The sequence below is a fragment of the Piliocolobus tephrosceles genome, chromosome 19, assembly GCF_002776525.5.
Source record: "Piliocolobus tephrosceles isolate RC106 chromosome 19, ASM277652v3, whole genome shotgun sequence".
In the NCBI taxonomy this organism is placed as follows: Eukaryota; Metazoa; Chordata; class Mammalia; order Primates; family Cercopithecidae; genus Piliocolobus; species Piliocolobus tephrosceles.
Genome location: NC_045452.1, coordinates 43,118,672 through 43,135,134, shown reverse-complemented (window position 1 = coordinate 43,135,134; position 16,463 = coordinate 43,118,672). Strand labels below are relative to the sequence as shown.

The 16,463-nt window shown below is 45.0% G+C and overlaps 1 long non-coding RNA gene across 1 annotated transcript in view; it reads right to left on the bottom strand.

Annotated features, from left to right (window-relative positions):
- The window catches only part of LOC111524646, a 31,505-nt gene extending 26,251 nt beyond the window's left edge, over positions 1-5,254 (bottom strand). Inside the window, exons 1-2 of the long non-coding RNA XR_002725837.2 lie at positions 4,993-5,254; positions 2,224-2,389 (exon numbers count right to left, since the gene is read on the bottom strand). This is a non-coding gene — a long non-coding RNA (uncharacterized LOC111524646). The remainder of the gene's footprint in view (positions 1-2,223; positions 2,390-4,992) is intronic.
- Positions 5,255-16,463: the final 11,209 nt, after the last annotated feature.

Below are 16,463 nucleotides of genomic sequence, written 5' to 3'. Positions count from 1 at the left end.
TCGAATCAGGTTGTAGTTGTCAAATACTAGAAGACTGTTTCCTCAATTTTTGTGCCATTTACAATGTGGCAGCTGAAGACATGGCGAACTTTTAAGTCAAATCTGCATGACTAACATTCCCCCTACCCTGCCACTTCCTTGTGTCTAGATAATCAACAAAACAAGCAAGCTCTGATTGGCAGCATTTGTCAACTTTTTGGTGTAAATACTCCTATTGTGGCCTATTCCAGGCTACCAAGGTGATATTACTGAACACAGAGCTGCAGAGAGATGTACAGTAGCAAACCAGAGTAGTGTATTTTCACCACGCAGATGCAATAGCTGCCAGGCGCGGTGGCTCAGGCCTGGAATCCCAGCACTTTGGGAGGCTGAGGCAGGCAGGTCACTTGAGGTCAGGAGTTCAAGACCAGTCTGGCCCACGGGGTGAAACCATATATCTACTAAAAATACAAAAATTAGCTAGGCTTAGTGTCACATGCCTGTAATCCCAGCTACTTGAGAGGGTGAGGCAAGAGAATAGCTTGAACCTGGGAGGTAGAAGTTGCAGTGAGCCAATGGTGCCATTGCATTCCAGCCTGGGCAACAACAGTGAAACTCCATCTCAAAAAAATAAAAAATAAACAGATGCAATAGCTATAAATAACCTCAAAAGCACAGCTAATAGTAAAAGGCAGTAAAATGATTAAGAAATGATGAGTTTAGGCCGGGCGCGGTGGCTCAAGCCTGTAATCCCAGCACTTTGGGAGGCCGAGACGGGCGGATCACGAGGTCAGGAGATCGAGACCATCCTGGCTAACACAGTGAAACCCCGTCTCTACTAAAAAATACAAAAAACTAGCCGGGTGAGGTGGCGGGCGCCTGTAGTCCCAGCTACTCGGGAGGCTGAGGCAGGAGAATGGCGCAAACCCGGGAGGCGGAGCTTGCAGTGAGCTGAGATCCGGCCACTGCACTCCAGCCGGGGCGACAGAGCGAGACTCCGTCCAAAAAAAAAAAAAAAAAAAAAAAAGAAATGATGAGTTTAGAATATTATTAAATTCAATATAATTTATTTAACTGTAAGTGTAATTAATTTTTAATAATGGCTGTGTTTAACAACTGGCTTGCAAAATTCCTGAAAAGTTGGCTCTTGCATGCCCGTTCAACCCAGTCCCAACACACCATGACAAAAATGCCAAAAAAAATGTTATTTTGTTTTTGTACTTTAAGAAATGGTAATATGCTGCAGGCACTGAGAGTTGCTTTTTTTTTTGTCTTTTTTTTTTTTTTTTTTCCTTTTTGTGGAGAACGGGGTCTCGCTGTATTACCCAGGCAGGTCTCGAACTCCTGGGCTCAAGCTATCCTCCCGCCTCTGCCTCCCTGAGAGCTGGGATTACAGGCTTGAGCCACCGCGCCCGGCCGAGAGTTGCTTTTTTATACCACATCATGTCACCTTGTCTTTTGACCCTCAACATGATCCTTGCCCCTTCTTTGCTCTCAGCTGATGAATCACAGGATGGGGCAGCCTGGGAGCAGCGCTCACGGTCTCTGTTCTGAGATCACCAGCGAGAAGTGCATAGTGGGGCAAACATGGATTTCACTCTTCATGGAGCAGTGACAGCAGCAGATAACCGGGCTTCTGCAGTAGCAACAGAGGCCTCCTGATACCTCCTGACTTCTGAGGAGCACCACCTCCCTAGGATTTTGCTCCCTGACCATCCCTTGCAACCATTTTTTTCTTTCTTTTTTTTTTTTTTTTTTTTTGAGATGGAATCTCACTCTGTCGCCCAGGCTGGAGTGCAATGGCGTGATCTCTGCTCACTGCAATCTTTGCCTCCCGGGTTCAAACAATTCTCCTGCCTCAGGCACCCGCCACCACGCTCGGCTAATTTTTGTATTTTTAGTACAGACGGGGTTTCACCACGTTGACCGGGATGGCCTTGCAACCATTTTCCAGGCACCTGATTTCCTGAATTAAAACTTTCCTGCTGGAAATAAAGAAAATGCTTTCTGGTTCTCAGATTAAAAGGATAGAATGTATTTATGCTAAGGCCTGTTACTTACTCTCATCATTTTCGCTGTGGTATAATGTCCCATTTTGTGACCATATCCCACAGGATTCTCCCTAACTTGGCTCCATTTTACAACCTGCCTGCCCAACCTCTGATGCTTTTCATAGCCAGTGTTCTCAGATTAGACTAACAGAGACCGTGCTGTGGTGTTTACCCAAATGGTTCTCATGCTTACCCATTAGCGTCCTCAATCCTTGATCTCATTCCCCCTCCTTTTCCCATAGATGTCCCAATGGATCCTGCTTTCCAGCCTGTCACCCTTGGTGTACAGGCTACCATAAGTTGAAGAAGGGTCTATTGCTGGAGAAGACTGGTTCATAGGAGTCAGTTCAGGCTCGCAGCTGCCAACATGAAAAAAATCATCTCAGAAAAATGTAGCTCAGCTGCTTACAGTAAGGCCTTGTTACACCTGCGTTTATCTTGGTGGGACACAGATGCAACCGCTTCTCTGTGCTAACAAGCTGACTAAGCTCGGCCAGGACTCTTCCGGAGGGTCCTCCCTCTCCCCACATAATCTACGTTGAGACGCTCAGCACAGAAGTTAATGCATTACTGGGACAAAAAAGCAGTCTCTCTTTAGAGGGTTCCCAGCATCACCAGAACTCCCAATTCTCCTCCACCTCTTTGTATCCCTTCGTATCGTTCATTCCTCATTCCATGTTTGGTGTCACTGACCCTTTCAAAGAGGGCAGATAAAGCTCTCTGTATTTCACAGAGAGATCCAGAATTGCAATTACATCCATGACACAGATTTTCATGCCCCTCAATTCTGGGGCACTCATAGACCACAGTAAGAGATGCGCCTGCTCCTTCTGAGGAACCCCAACAGGCGAGATGCACCCCCTGACTGTCCCACCAAGAGTAGACCATCCGCCCTCTCTGACCGCATGCTTCCCTCTGTCAACATGAAATGGAATGTTGTTCCTGATCATCCCATGACGGTCTGTGCTTCTGTGCCTTTTGCCTATCCTATTTCTACTTCTGGGCACACCTTTTCTCTCTTTGCCTTTGGGTTGAAGCCCTACTCACCCTTTTAACACCCAGTTCATTCTGAGTTGGACTTCTGGAAGGATCAGAAAGTATCCTCTGTGCAGACACTACACATCACTTCACCCTTTTTTTCCCCAAGGCAAACAACACTAACCTAGTCCAGGTCATGTTCCTGTTAGGCCCGGATATGCCTCAAAAATTCTAGCAGAACAGTGCTCCAGGCAGCACTTCCCAATCACATGAGCAAGCAAGATCCATGGTTCTCCGTGTCCCTGTCTAGCTTTCTTCCTTTTCTGGAGACAGGCTGGGGGCTGGCAGCTGAGGCTGTGTATTGCTAAGTGCAATGCCAGGAGTCTGCAGAATGGAAGCCACATCTTTCTTTTTTTTTTTTTTAATACAGAGTTTTGCTCCATCACCCAGGCTGCAATGCAGTGGCGTGACCTCGGCTCATTGCAACCTTGGCCTTCCAGGTTCAAGCAATTATTGTGCCTCAGCCTCCCGAGTAGCTGAGATTACAGGCATGCACCACCACGCCCAGCTAATTTTTGAATTTTAGTAGAGACGGAGTTTCACCATGTTGGCCCAGGCTGGTCTCAAACTCCTGACCTCAAGTGATCCTCCCACCTCGGCCTCCCAAAGTGCCAGGATTACAGGTGTGAGCCACTGTGACTGGCCAGGAGCCAAATCCTTGATGCCTCCAGGACCAGAGGCCAAGCGGGCCTCTCTTTACCTGTGCTTTCTGATCTGTGCTAAAATCAGGTGCTCCGTCTGTTCCCCAATCCTAAGCCACTTGCATGCACATGTGATTTTGGTACAGTTTCCTTTAATTTCATGTTAATGATTTTTCTTACTACAACTCTTTTTGTCAGAGCTGTATTTCTATGCTTTTTACCTTCATTGGCAAAGCTTCTAGAAACAGAGTATGTTATTGAAATTTTAAAAATAAAAAAAATTACATAAAACCAAGTTCAGGTATCTCCACTTCCATGAAGCCTTCTCAAATACCACCAATCTAAAATACCCTATTCTATGTCCTCTGCACCTTGTATAGGATTCTTTATGCCCTTGAGGGACGAGGTAAAGTCTTCCCCCTTAATTTCTGTCGCTTTAAGAGCAAACGTAGTAACAGACAAGGAGTAGACTTACTGTTTACTATAAGAGCTGTAAATTTCCCAAGTTCAGAGTTCATCAGCTAAAATGTAAACTCACTACATGCTTAGCATTCACCTTGGCACATCCAGGTCCTCTGTGGGACTTGAGGGGCAAGGGGAACCAACGCCAACGTGACGCTCATTCAGCTTGCTGTGCCATGAATAATAAAGTCCTTTGTCTCTGACACAGAGATCTGGTGTCTTCTGCTAGCTTCCACAAAACAGTAACAAGCTAAGTTATTAACTTGTAAGTAGAGTAAAATCTGAGACCCTTTGCAGGTCCTGGTCTGAGTTCATGTCTTTTCTTCTTTGGGACTGGCCCAGAGTCAAGCACAGGTCCTGATTAGTATATATGTAGAAAGTAATGAAGTTCAATGGACTAGACTGAAGACAGGCAACTTTCCCTCTACTGAATACCACTTAGCCCAGTGTTTCTTTCTTTTTTTTTTTTTTTTTTCTGCCCAGTATTTCTTAACCTCGGCACTATTGACATTTGGAACCAGGTAATTCTCTGTTGTATGGGGGCTGTTCTGTGCATGATAGGATATTTAGCAGCATCCCTGGCCTCTACCCAGTAGATGTCAGTAACACCCACCCCCAATCAAAAATGTCTCCAGACATTGCCAAAAGTTCCCTGGGAGAGCAGTATCATCCCCTACCGTCACCACTGAAAACCACTTATTTTACCTATCCAGAAGTGGGGGTGGGGTGGGGAGGAAGAAGCAAGGGGTTATAACTAAATTATCATTTAGTGGAGTTTGAGATGCTAATGTACTGGAGAAGTATAAAAATATTGCACTCACCTCCCTCTTCACTCAAGGATCACACATGGTAAGTCATGACATTGCAGCCAACAGTAAACACAATCTTCGTGAGCACCCATGGGTGCCGGGCCGGAGCATCCACTGCATCGTCTCATCCACACCCACAGCCATTCTGCGAAGTGGGCATTTCCACTCTGCAAGAACCTGAGGCACAGGGAGGTCACGTACCTTGCCGAGGAGAAGAGTTTGGACTTGAACACAGAGCTGTTGATCTCTGTCACACATGTTCTTAATCATTAACCTATTGTTAATGATCCCACAAAGAGAGTGGGGACGACATGGAAGAGAGGGGACTGGAAGTTATGAAATGGGAAACCAAAGTTTACTTTGAGGGGGAAAAAAATCAAACTTACATGTCAACAGCATCCTCTTAAAGGTTGAAAATATGTAACCCTTTAGATATTTTAAGAGCACATAGAGTACCAGAATCTGTAACAACATGTACTTTAATTCCTATGTAAAATGTTAAAATACAGGCCCAAGTAAATGGCTCTCTTTCCTGCACCCAGAAAAATGCGAACCATCCAGTCTAGGAAGTGGCAAAGTGACAAAACCTGTTTGAACAAACCCAATGATACACTACACTTCAATGGAGTACTTTTCCCATCTGGTGGTAGATTAAAGAATTGTCCCTAAAACACTTTTAAATCCTGTTGTGACTTTGCAAAGTAGCATCAGTGCCGGCCTGAGTCCCAGCAGTTAGACACATACTGATCCCCCAAATTGATTACTAATTGACACCAGATTCTGGTAATTGCAAGGGCAGGTCAATTACTGACTGCCTACAGAATTATTAGTACAAAGATGAGTAACCCCTAAGGAAAAACACTATTTCGACTTCATTTAAACTTTTCCCTGAGAAGCTAACATTCCCCTACATCAATTCTCAGAAATATTTTTAATGCACTATAATATTTTATCTTGGAGGCAGAGCAAAATAGCAAGAAATAAGAAAGGGGAAGAGAGGGAATGGAAGAGAGGGGCAGTCGCAGTCGTTGCCATAATGGGTGGAGAGCCAAAAATAAGAATACATAATTAGATTGAAAATATATGAGGCCGGGCACAGTGGCTCATGCCTGTAATCCCAGCACGTTAGGAGGCTGAGATGGGTCGATTACTTGAAGTCAGGAGTTTGAGACTAGCCTGTCCAACATGGTGAAATCCCATCTCCACTAAAAACACAAAATTAGCCGAGTGTGGTGGCAGGCACCTGAAATCCCAGCTACTCAGGAGGCTGAGACAGGAGAAATGCATGAACCCGGGAGCCAGAGGTTGCAGTGAGCTGAGATCGTGCCACTGCACTCCAGCCTGGGCAACAGAGTGAAACTCTGTCTCCAAAAAAAAAAAAGAAAAAAAAAATACACACACACACGTGTTTACATATATACATGGTATACATATACACATAGTATATATATATATACACACAGTACTTGTAACGATACGTATCGATACACATATATATGTATATCAATTAAAGATTTTAAAAGGGGTAAGTCAATTTCTCTCAGGAATCTCAAAAAACATCATCCAGAAAAATGAATGACTCCATAACTAAAAGATTAACTATACTTAAAAGTAGAATTGATGACCAATACTGATATATCCAGATAACTCATACTGATGCAAATATCTCTCTCCAATAATTTTATTTTTTTCCAATATAATTGTCTCATGTCTTAAGTCTCCCAATCTTTATGCTGTTCTCTTTCTTCTTACAGTAATATCATAGAAAAATCGGTAATACATTTTTATTCATTGAACTGACAAATAGTTATTGAGCACCTGCTCTGTGCCAGGCATTGCAATACAGCAGTGAATAAGACAAATCCTTGTCCACATGGGGCTTACACTCTAATTGGGGACACGGGCAATCTACAATAAGCATACCTCAGGTTCCATAGAAAGCACTGAATATCATCTCATCTAATTTTTCCAACTCTATGTGGTGGGTCCTATTATTTTTCATTTTACATGTGAAAAAAAGAAAAGGCTCAGAGAGGTTAACTGGTTTGCCCAAGGACTCAGATGAGCGAGTGGCAGAACCAGGATTCAAAATCAGATATGCCTTCTCCAAAGTCCACCATCATCCAGCTGCAAGTTTTCAACAGCAAATGCAGCCAGCGTCCACTGATGACAGCTTGTGTGCCAGGTCCTGGGGAATACAGAGGTGACTGGTGCCTGCCTCCAAGAGTTAGTGCAGCATCTGGCTGCCTAGGGGACACCAGGCTTCCAGTGTCTAAGAGCACACCCACCTGCTCACCAGCATTCACTGAAAATAATAAATACTCCCAATCTCAGCTCCAACATTCTGAAAAAAATACCAAAAATTATTATTTACAAATTATAGCAAAAGTTGGCCAGGTACGGTGGCTCACGCCTGTAGTCCCAGCACTTTGGGAGGCTCAGGTGGGTGGATCACCCGAGGTCAGGAGTTCGAGACCAGCCTGGTCAACATGGTAAAAACCTGTCTCTACTGAAAATACAAAAATTAGCCGGGTATGCTGACGCATGCCTGTAATTCCAGCTATTCGGGAGGCTGAGGCAGGACAATCACCTGAGCCCAAGAGGCAGAGGTTGCAATGAGCCGAGATCAAGCCACTGAACTCCAGCCTGGGTGACAGAGCAAGACTCTGTCTCATAAAAAGGAAATTACTGTAAAAGTGAAATTCAACAAAAGGATTAACATCAAGAGATTAACATCAGTGATCTCCCTACGAGGGGAGGAAAAGCTAGGTTTGAGGCTCTTTGGATTTTTGTGGGCTTTCTTTCCCCATTTTATTTAGAATAAGGCAATGGAAGCGGAGCTCTTGCTTCTATATTAAATGCATTTTGAAGGGCTCAGTGACACCAAACATCAAAGAGGAATGAAACATTACAAAGATGTTCCCCTTTAAACAAATGTGAGGTCAGCGCTTTTAAATATTATGTGCTTCTTGGACACGTATCCTAATTCAAGACAGCATCTCACACAAACTGGAGCTGGCAAGCAGTCAAATAACCTGGCTGGGCACATCACTGATAAGGCCAATGACTCCCAGCACCTTCTGACAAACCTTTGTTTCCTGCTTCTTGTCTGAACTACACTGTTTGTTTGGCAAAAGCCAGGAGACGTGAGAACCTCCCACAGCAAATGTTGATATAAAGAAAATGTCCTAAGTGACCAGTGATATTTATCCAGGTATTATTTCCACCACCTGTGCAGAGTTTACCAAGTAGGTGGGTAGGGTCGCTATCTTGGGTGCGTTCAGCTTGAGTTGCCCGGATACCACATTTTGAGTTCAACAGGGAACATAAATCTAATTGTTCCTCTCTTCACTTAAACCCTAAGGATTCCAAATTAGATCACATTGCTGAACCACATGAGTGAACCTTGTGCATCTGAACTCTCAGTGTGGTTTGCAAAGCTACACTCTGGAACTAAAGGCAAGAAGCTTTGCTATCGACAAGATGTTAGCATCTCATCAAACACAGCCAACGTTCAAGAATCTCGCCCCTTGGCAGGAGCGTGTTTTAATTGCTGGCGATATTGCAGAACAGATTTCTGAAGTCTAATTTTCTTTCTGCAGCCAAATTTTTGACGTGTATTAATAACATCCTTGTAAACTTCCATCTGTGGGCACAGTCATCACTGCCATTAATTCAAAAACATAGCTGGCTTCCACAGATCTGAAAAAGAAAAAGAAGAAAATTTGGAAAAATGATTCCCAAAAAGGACACGATTATAAAGTTTATAGTAGGAGCAAACTTCAAAGCGACAAATCCTATAGAATGTTTAGAAAATTTTAATATGGCCGGACGTGGTGGCTCACGTCTGTGATCCCAGCACTGTGGGAGGCCGAGGCGGGTGGATCACGAGGTCAGGAGATAGAGAGACCATCCTGGCTAACACGATGAAATCCCGCCTCTACGAAACATACAAAAAATTAGCCAGGCGTGGCAGCAGGCGCCTGTAGTCCCAGCTACTCTGGAGGCTGAGGCAGGAGAATGGTGTGAACCCAGGAGGCAGAGCTTGCAGTGAGCCAAGATCGTGCCACTGTACTCCAGCCTGGGTGACAGAGCGAGACTCCACCTCAAAAAAAAAAAAAAAGAAAATTTTACTATGATTAAACTTCATGGAAATGTTTAAGGTCTCTTTTCATAAAAGCATTTTTTTCTTTTGACTATATTTCCATTTTATAGCACTTATCACAACAGTAATTAATGAATTAGCTGCATAATGATCTATTTAATGTCAGTCTCCCTGCTCGTTCCTCCCCTGAGGGAGGAACCGGGACTGATCTGTTTACCTTCCCAATGCTCGGTATATTGACAAATAGCAGGGGCTCAAAAAAATTCTTTTGTTGCTGCTATCTCCGCAATAGGATTATGATTGCATTGTCAGAAGTGTCAATTAGCTATCTCAAAAGCACTCGGCTTCATTTAATGACTTCCTCTATACTACAGTTAGGCAAGATGTGACGGAAGTAAAGGAAACATGGAATCTCCTTGTATATTTTTTTGCAACAACCTGTGAATCTACAATTATTTCAAAACAAAGAGCTTTTCTTCAAAAAAAAAAAAAAAAAGATTTTGCTCCCTGCCACCAGCTTCTTGGATTTCACCTAGATCTTAGGAACTTCCATCTCAATCGTCTCATACTCACAATATACTTGGCTTCCTGATTTCAACAACGTTTTCCAGGAGGTTGGCTTTCAACAACCCAATATGAGCTGGAAGCTCAGCGTTCCTTCCCACCCACCCTTGACAAAGCAGATTACTTTATACAACAACAGCCACTTTGCTGAGACGGCCGGCCAAAATGCCAAGTGCGGTGCCAATTTTTTACAATTGATTCCTTTCTGTCTCCTCCACACAGAGACCACCAAAAAGCTGTCACATGGTAGTAATTTTCAAGAATTCGCTGGCACATCAAGGGTCAGGAAGAAATGTTATGTTGACGAGCTGGTCATTTGCTCAAGATTTCTGGTTGGCAAGAAAATACAGAGCATGTGCACCCAGGTTCCCAGGCAACAAACCACACACCCAAGTATTATTGAGCCTCATCCGTGGCAGTCTCATGTTACACAAAGAAATCAGCCACCACCGAGCTGCCAAGAGCCTTGGAAAACTATGCAAAGTGCATTAAAATCAACAGAAAAGCTTCTCATGTCACAATATTTAGATAACTTCTCACTTCTCCAAGCTTCTCCCAAAAACCACCCCCTCCCCGGCCAAAGTTTGACACTACTGCCTTGAATCACACAGTCAGATTTGGACTTTTCAACAAAACACAGAACAGATATTAACTTTCCCGCGAACCTGGGAATACGGTCGGCAGTTCTGGGCATGAAGAGAGGTTCATTGTCCAGGGGTACAGCTGAGCCAGGGTTGCAGGGAGCCAGCAGAAGGTGGTTCCCAGCTGCCCTCGCCACTCCTGAGCTGAGCCCACTCTCTGGGCCTCTGTCTTCCCAAATGATGCCCTTCTGTCAAAAAAAAAAAAAGAAAGAAAGAAACTCACTTAAACTCTCAGCCATCCTGAGCTATTGTACCCAATTTACAGAAGAGGAAACTGAGACTTGGAGAGTAAGGGGCAGAACCAGGAGAACAGTGCGATGAGTCAGGCCTGCTGTTCTGTAGGGAGATGAAAGAAGCAAGTAAGAATTGCCGCGCTAGTCTTTGGGAAAAATGAGATAAAGCATAGATTCCCTGGTCGGGTAGGGGGAGATTCTTCTTCTCCTTTGGAGTAGGCCTAGGACTACAGAAACAGGATTTCAGAGAGTTAGGCTTGTTCTTATTCTGACAATCCAAAGAGAATAGTCCCTAAGCAGATAAATGTTCATTTCAAAGGTGATTCTCGAACATTGTCTCCAAAAAGAAATCCACCCAGAAATGTGAGATGAGAGGGCTGTACACAAGGGCCTCAGCTGCTGCTTCCATCAGTGGCTCCAATGGGATACTGGTTTAAGTTAAAATATCGAAGGATTTGACAGTGAGCAGCTCCTTGAAGGGCCTCTGGAATACGCTCTGGACCCCCGATGGAGAAGTAGGAGCTCAAAGACCAGGCCCACCGAGGAGGCAGGAGGCTGAGTCTCCCACCAGAACCCAGGCGCTGGCCTGGCCAGACTCCTGACTGCAGCCATGAGGAGAGAGAAGCCCCTGTTGTCCAGCCTTCTGTTCACACATCTGCATTTTCCCAGTGCACACAGAGGTGACCTTGAGGGCTCAGAGAGGAGAGTGAGGAGGGAGAGGAGCATCACTGTCCCTCACTGATGCCGCCGTTTCCTTTTCACCACTGGGGATAAAAATGCTTGGCTCCAGGCCAGGCACCATGGTTCACACCTGTAATCCCAGCACTTTGGGAGGCCGAGACGGGCAGATCATCTGAGGTCAGGAGTTCAAGACCAGCCTGGTCAACACGGTGAAACCCCGTCTCTACCAAAAATACAAAAATTAGCTGGGCGTGGTGGTGCGCAGCTGTAGTCCCAGCTACTCAGGAGGCTGAGGCATGAGAATCGCTTAACTCTGGGGAGGCGGAGGTTGCAGTGAGCTGAGATCACGCCACTGCACACCAGCCTGGGCTACAGAGTGAGACTCTGCCAAAAAAGAGGAAAAAAAATAAAGCTTGGCCCCACCACCTCACAGAGCCACGTGGGCCAGCGCCTATTGCATCTAGGAAGGTGAAGTCTAATAACCTGGGAAAAATAACTGTTTTCCAACTCAGCCTATGATTCCATTTTGTTTTATTTAGCCTGGTTCCGGGCGTGCAGTTCGTAGCCACTTGGGAGGCCTGTGTACTGCATCGTTTCCAGTGTGCCGAACCGGACTGATGCTTCCCAGATGCTGGGCCAGTGTGACCTCATTTCTCCTCCTGTTAGAGATTTTGGGGGCACGCCTCCCTGGGCAGAGGCTAAGGGGAGCAAAGAGTGCGCTCCCAAGTGCTAGCAGCCAAAATAAACCATCAGGCTTAGTAGTAGGGACTGGAACCGCCCCCTGCAATGGCTAAAATACACGTCAGGTAAAATTTACCATCTTCACCATTTTTAAGTCTACAGTTCGGCAGTGCTAAGTACATTCACACGCGTGTGAAGCCACCTTCGCCACCATCTCCAGAACTCCCTTCATCTTACAAAACTGCAACTCTGCCCCATTAAATACCCCATTCCCCGTCGCCCCAGCCCCCGGCAACCACCGTTCTACCTCCATCTCTGTGAATTTGAGACCTCGTATAAGCGGAATCATACAGCAGTTGTCCTTCTTTAACTGACTTTTTTCACTTAGTGTAATGTCCCCGACGTTCATCTGTGTGTCCAAATTCCCTTGCTTTCCAGGCTGGGTGCTGCGCTGGTCTATCTACGGCCATGCAGCATTTAGTCCCCACTCGACGGACACCCGGGCTGCTTCCGCCTCTCCGCTATGGTGAATAATGCTGCTGTTAGGACAAGCGGACACATATTTGTTGGAGTTTGCAGCCCTTTCTCACAGCTTCCCAAACAGATAAACAGAAGTGAAGGGCGCATCCCAGAAGACTATTGTTTCCCTATTGCAGGGTTACTGCCCAAGTCCACCTGAAGGTGATGGGCCGGGCCCTTCCAGTTCAAGCTGGGGATCAGGGGTCTGTCTCAGAGGCTGCTAAGGCCCCCTTACTGTTCAGTGCCTCACACACACAACACCCACCACAATGCCCAAGCTTCGCACAACATGCACCCCACCTCTCTCATATACCCCAACTCTCACAACACACACCCCAAATATCAGATGACCCAGCTCTCACACCTCAACTCTCACACACCCCAACTCAAATACACCCCAACTCACACACACCCCAACTCTCACACATCTCAACTCACACACACTGCAACTCACACCTCAACTCTCACACACACCCAAACTCTCATAACACACACCCCAACTATCAGATGACCCAACTTGTACACACCTCAACCCTCACACACATCCCAACTCACACACACACCAGCTCTCACATGCATCCCAATTCACACACACCCTAGCTCTCACAACACACACAACTCTGACACACCTCAGCTCTTACATCCCAACTCACATGCACCCCAGCTGTCACAACACACACCCCAACTCTCATACACACCTCAACTCTCACATCCCAACCCACATGCAGCTCTCACACACACAACTCACACCTCAACTCTCACACACACCCCAGCTTTCAAACTGCAACTCACACACCCTAACTCTCACAGCATACACCCCAACAATCAGACGACCCAACTCACACACACCCCAACTCTCACACATGCCCCAACTTACATACAACTCTCACACACCCCAATTCACACACACCCCAACTCACACACACCCCAGCTCACACCCCAGTTCTCACACACCCCAACTCACACCTCAACTCACACACATCCGAACTCACACACACCGCAGCTCTCACCACAACTCTCATACACACCCCAACTCTCACAGCATACACCCCATCAGACGACCCAACTCTCACACACCCCAACTCACACCTCAATTCACACACCCCAACTCACACACACCTCAACAGACGACCCAACTCTCACACACCCCAACTCACACCTCAACTCACACACCCCAATTCACACACACTTCAACTCTCACACACTCCAATTCACAAATGTCCCAACTCACACACACCCCAGCTCTCACACACCCCAATACATACCTCAACTCTCACACATCACAACTCTCAAATCTGAGCCCCACCAATCAGAAACTCTGCCATGTCCAGGGACTTCACGAAGACGGCCTCCAGGCAAACTCAAGCTAGAGTCAAGTTCAGTGTCTGTTTGCTCCTGGCTCTCCATAAGAGTTTGCTTGGACTGAGGTGAGCATTCGTCAGCAGAGGACTCTGTGCAAAGGGCTTGTTCCACGCATGCCAGCACCTACTTGACTCACTGACCTGACCCAGCACTTCCCTAAGCAGTAGCCACATGGACTAAGTAAGTGGTGCAATAAGCAAGGATGAGTGCAATGAGAACTGCACAGATGCCGCTTAATCAGGAGGGCATCAGGGTCTTCCCAGACTCTCCTGATAAGGGTACCTATGGTGACAAAAGCAGAAAGTGGCCCCAGACTTCAACCTTTCTGCTTTCCTGCTTCTGGGCCCCAGCCCTCCTTGGGAGGTTGACTTAACCACTCACCACACCAATAAATAAACCTCCCTTCAATCTCAGGCAGTTCAGGCATCGGATGGCCAAAGTACAGAGAAGGATGCTTTCCCTCCCCTTTTCAGGAAGATTGGAGAAGCCCTGTGGATAACATCCACAGATTGACTGGCTTTGCCAGGCCTGTGGATAGTTACAGTCACAGATGTCACAAGGTGCACAAAACAAAATGATCCAGCCATTAGAGACCAGGCTGCTTCTCAGCAGGGTGCAAGGCAGGAAATCGAACAACCACTCAAGTCTCTAATGAAGGAACCCAATCAGAAACAACAGAAGGGACACCTTCTCAACTATCTCAATCAAATGTGTTCTCATCTTCTGCAACAGGCCTTACTGTCTTTGAACCAATGCATTCAGTCATATCTCAAAAGACTCCCAGCTCTGGATCCACTTGGCTTGAACTTAAACCCATTTTACCAGGAACCAGGAGGACAGGCTACCTAGGCAGAGCATGAGGCTTTCAACTCACCTCTTGTGGAAAGGGTTGCTCTGAGTTTATTTTTTAAATGAAGAGGGCAACTGCAGGAAAAATTATGTGTAGTAAATATACTACTCCCCACCTCAAGTAACCTCTTCACAGTAACCTAGACCCAAGAAAGTCTGTCATTAAGGTCCATAAAGGAAAAAAAGTGCACATCAACATTGAGGTTTTTGTGGTGAGCCATGATGAGTTCTCCCTAGAGTGTGCTGGTACTATCTCACCAGGCTCTTTTATCCCAACATGGCTGTGGTTTAGTCTTCAAACAAGTTGAAAGATAAGCAAATACCCTTCCTTCCAGGTTACATTTGACTGCCCTCAGTGTCAGGTGTATTTTGTGAATGCCAGCATTATCATAAAAAGCCACAGTTCACCCACACACAACCACAGAACCCCATCTAAAATAAACCAGAACTGGGGCAGAGTTTCTTATCCAGAGAACAAAATCAAATGTACTTAAAAGGTGATACAGCTGGCTTCATGATCGTGGATCTTCTTGAAGTGGGAAATAACAGAATTAGAGAAATCAGATGAGTAAATCAAACCCCTGTAAAACCCGGCCAAAAATCACAAATGAAGTCTTTATTTTTTTTTTATTTCAATAGGTTTTTGGGGAACAGGTGGTGTTTGGTTACATGAATAAGTTCTTAAGTGGTGATTTCTGGGATTTTGATGCACCCATCAGCTAAGCAGTGTACACTGTACCCAATGTGTAGTCTTTTATCACTCACCCCTCTTTCCCCTACCCAAAGTCCAATGTATCATTCTTATGCCTTTGCATCCTTATAGCTTAGCTCCCACAAATGAAGTCTTAACAACACCAACAACAAAAATTAGGGTGTACTGACTAAATGTGCACTGTCTAACTCAGTAGTCATTAGCCACATGTAGCTATTTCAATTTAAATTTTAGTTCATTAAACTGAAACAACATTTAAAATTCAGTTCTGCAGTCATGTTAACCATACATATCAAGTGCTGAAAAGCTACATGCGGTTAGTGACTACCATATTGGACAGCACAGATACAGAACATTTGTATCATCATAGAAAGTTATATTTTCCAGTATAAGACTACTAAAAAAGAGAAAGGGAATAGAAAAAAAAAAAGTCTAAAAAAAAAAGGTCCGAAACCTGAGCATCCACTGTATACCTCTCTTGCAGCTTCCTGGAGCCTCATTCAAACACAATATTCAGTTGACTTGTTATGAGACTCTAGGACTAAATAACCAATGTTGTTCCATTAAAAGATAGCAGCAGTACATGAGCCATGCCTTATTATTTTTGTAATTATTATAAATTTTTAAATAAACTGAGAACAGCCCTTTTAGCAAAATATTGGTTGATGGCCTCCTGTTTATTTTGGGAATCTGTTCTCCTGATTTCTGGTGGGATGATTTTAGATCTTCCTGGAAAGGAACAGGAAAACATCATACTTCCCACTTCAAGCACTTTTAGGATATACTTATTTATGATCCTTATTCTTTCCATAAATATTCAACATAGATTGAATGATTTTTCTTATTTTAGGAATTTTCTTAGCATAAGCATTTGCTAAGGACCTCCCCAACTTTGGATGCTAGTATGGAACAGCAGAGAGTATCTTAGTCAAGGCTCTTTGCAAATCAAGTAATGAAAACCAACCTGGGCTCCTCGATCAGAAAAATGAAATTTGTGAGAAGGATATTGGGGTGCTTCATGGAACCCGAGGATAAGGAGACTTCATGAGTGACTGGGGGACTTGGAAATCCATGAGCTCTCTGCCACTTAGCTCCATGTCTCTTTGTACAACTACTTTCTCCAGAACTTCATTGTT